Source organism: Lactuca saligna, chromosome 7 (assembly GCF_052625555.1).
Source record: "Lactuca saligna cultivar CGN05327 chromosome 7, ASM5262555v1, whole genome shotgun sequence".
Classification (NCBI taxonomy): Eukaryota; Viridiplantae; Streptophyta; class Magnoliopsida; order Asterales; family Asteraceae; genus Lactuca; species Lactuca saligna.
Window position 1 is genome coordinate 97,033,599 of NC_136423.1, and position 3,970 is coordinate 97,037,568.

Sequence of the window (3,970 nt, forward strand, 5' to 3'; positions counted from 1 at the left end):
CTTTATCTAGGCTTGTAGAAGAATCAATATACAACACATTATTTCCTAAGTTGTCTACAATCGACACAGTTTCATACACACCATCACAAGGTAACGCTTTAAAATAAAACACATTTTTAAAGAAAGCATTAATACCACCACATTCATTATCAAACGAAAAGGTAAAACCTTGTTTGTACAAAGCATGAAAAGAAATAATATTCCTCGCCATTTCAGACGAGTACACACATTTATTCAAATCTAATTTTAACCCATTATTAAGCAACAAAGTATAAACTCCAATCTTGGAAACAGGTGAAGCCTTCCTATTCCCCATGATTAAGTTTATCTTCCCGTGCTCCACATCCTCACTTCTTCTTAGGCCCTGCAAATCAGAACATATGTGAATACCACATCCTGTATCAAGCACCCAAGAGTTAGAATATGTTGAGTAATTAGACAATATAGTGTAAATGCCTGCATGGGTGGGTTTCACTTTCCCATCCTTTAGATCCTGCAAGTACTTAGGGCATTTTCGCTTCCAGTGTGCCTTTTCATGGCAATAAAAGCATTCAGCATCCTTGGGAATGGCAGAAGGAGTGGCAGAACCGCTCTTGGTCTTTGATGAGGAGCCTTCAAGAGACTTTCCCTTGGTACCCTTCGAAGGGTGCTTCCTCTTCTTCCCTTTCCCTTGCCCAATAGCTAAAACAGGGGTAGATGTTGGAGTAGGAGTAGTAGAGGTAACAACCGCTTTACCCTTAAGACCGGATTCCGCGGTCTTCAAGAGTCCTTGAAGCTTGCTGAGGGTAACTTCCTCCTTGTTCATATGATATGTCATTCGAAAATGATCATAACAAGAAGGCAAGGAGTGAAAAATGATGTCAATTGCCAACTCCTCAGGGATGTTAACATTCAGCTTCAGCAAACGGTCCACATACCTTTGCATCTTTTGCATGTGGCCCGTGACGGATTCACCGTCCTTCATGCGGGTAGTTATTATAGAGGAGATTATTTCATACCGTTCCTGACGAGCACTCTGATGGTACCTTTCCATCAGATCTTGGTGCATCTCAAAAGGGTGGAAATCCTCATATGACTTTTGGAGCTCGGCTGTCATTGTGGCCATCATGATACATGCCAGTTTAGTAGCATCTCTCTCATGAGTCTTGAATTCAGCGATCTCCTCAGGAGTAGCAGTAGACTCATCAAGTTCTTTTAACTCCTTATCGAGGACATATTCCTTGTCCTCATAACGAGTAACCATCCTGATGTTCCTAATATCCATGAAGTTGGAACCATCAAAGATGACCCTCCCACAAAGATTCATGAGAGAGAAAGAACCAGTTGGGTTAGAGCCTGAAGCATTAGTGTTGGAAGACATCTGAAAGAAGATAGTAAGTTTAGATTAGATATTTATAGGATCCTTAATAAGACACCCAAATGTAATATTAAGGCTAGGACCCAATCACAATATATTATACTTAGAAGAGGGATGCTGTAATCTAAGTAATAATATATTTGAAAGGTAGGTGAATGACGATTCACCAATTTCCACCATGAAAACGAAATGATTTATTAGGTTTAATTGGATTTGAAATTCCTAGATTCTTTTGAGATTCATTGAACTTTTCAATGGCATGTTTCAATCTCGATTGTGCCCTTCAAGTTTTGTGACTAGGATGCCGAGGATCACAAAACAAGGTGTGAATAACCATGCTAATTCACTTGGTACCCTTAATATTATCACCTAATCAATGTGCCGGTTAACTACACACGCTCCATTGATCTATGACAAACATTAAGTCACCCTTCGTGATCCTTACTAGTCCTAGTTAGTGTGCCGGTTAACCACACACGCTCCACCAACGACTTGGTAAGGTACAAAGTGTGAATTCCATGGACTAGCACAATGTTCACATTTTTCCTAAAATAACTAAGATTGGGAATTAAAAGAGTTTAGTTATTTTATAATATTCATTATACTTTTAATGAGGATTTAAAGTCATTGTTCTACCCGTTCGGCTAACGACCCTCCACCGATCAAGCAAGCGGTGGGTGAGAGTATACACCCATTAAGTCGCCATTTTATAGGCAACAACCTTATACCCACCTTATAGACCGGCTTCGTGATTGAGGCCTACTAACGGTAAAACGACTTATTCTTATACATATATATATAACAATTAACCATTAATGTTATAAATAGTATAAGGGTTGAATTTTAACTATTAAAACTCTAAGGGTTGGAATTAAAGTTTATTAAAGTGTGTGAAACTTTACAAATTCCAAAACTTGAGGGCAAGTTTTGTAACTTTGCAAAACTCTTCATTTCATAACTTATGAATTAAAAGTTCATAAAAAATGAAGAGTCTTCATTTTCATGTAACTTATGTGTTTTAAGTGTGTGTTAAGTAAGAGTGACCTTTGGAAATCCATAACTTGAGGACAAATTATGGACTCCATTAAAACACATAAATGATCAAGAATTAATCCTAAACAATTCAGCAAATAATTCCTATCATTTTCCAAATTCACAAGAACATGAACATGATCATCAAAAATTCAAGAATTATATGAACACATAAAATCATGGAATTTTGATACATGCTATTGTAAATGGATTAGAACAACCATTACACCAACTAAAATAAGTTTTATAACACCAAAACAGTTTAGGGTAATGTTTCTAGTCCATTTCCAGCAGCAAAAGTCGAAAAACTGCACTCTTTCGATCCTACTCGTCGAGTGCATGAACTTACTCGTCGAGTAGGTTGAATTTTGCCTTGGACTCGTTGAGTCCCCCCAATGGACTCGGCGAGTCCATCATGCAGACAGCAACGATTTCGACTTTTATCACTATTTTGCATCAAGTATCAAACAAGCAAGCGTAGGCTCTAATACCACTGTTGGGTTTTGAGCAATCTAACACTTCCTGAGTGTGCATGCAACCCTAATAAACCTTGGATCTATGTTTGTCTAAATACATGCAAAATAATAATTTTCCAAGGTTTATAACCTATCTAACATGGCATGGGGAACATTTCAACATAAAAGAGTTAGAAAAGATTACATACCTTTTGGTGAGTTTGGTTCTAAGGAGTTTGAGGGCCAAGCACCAATAGTGTGAATGCCTCAAATGGAATCACAAAACACCACAAACTCTTGGAAAACTTTGAGAGAGTATACACCCTTGTATAAAATTGGCCACACACAAGCACACACACACTAGTTCACTAGTTTCCTCTTAGGCTCCATTTCATGCTCCATAAGCATGCTTATATAGTGTGCATGGTTAGGGTGAAAACTCTAATAACCCATGCCTTTTCCTTTCCAAGGATCCATGGGTTAAAAGCTCCATGGATCATCCATGGACTTCCACATAAGCCTAGCCCATTAACAAATGAGTATTAGCCCACACTATATAAAACAAATAGCCCATAATCTAATTAGTCTTCCTTTTAATCTCTAAATTAATTCATAATTAATTTAAGACTAAAACTAATTAAATAACGTAACTTCATATTAATATATTATAACTCATAATATATTAATAAACATATGTGTATAACTCTCATAAAATTATCCATAATAGTTTGGATGAGATGCAACCCAAATGGACCATGTCGGTCGGGTCAAGTATATACCAAATAAGTTATGGACTTAGACACCTTATCCAACATATTTTCCACATAAATTCTATGTGATTAGATACATATAATAACATGTGATTATATGCATTTAATCACATATGATATAGCGTACAATATGTGTCTTTGTGTTCTCGATTCAATAGTTGTTCATGTGTATATAGTCATATGTGATTATATGTATCTAATCACATATGATTTATATAGACATCATTATTTTTTGTCCGTATAAATCATATGTGATTAGATACATATAATCACATATGATTATATGTATTTAATCACATATGATTACAGTGGACAAAGAACAATTATTGAATCGAGAATGTGACAATGAATCTTGT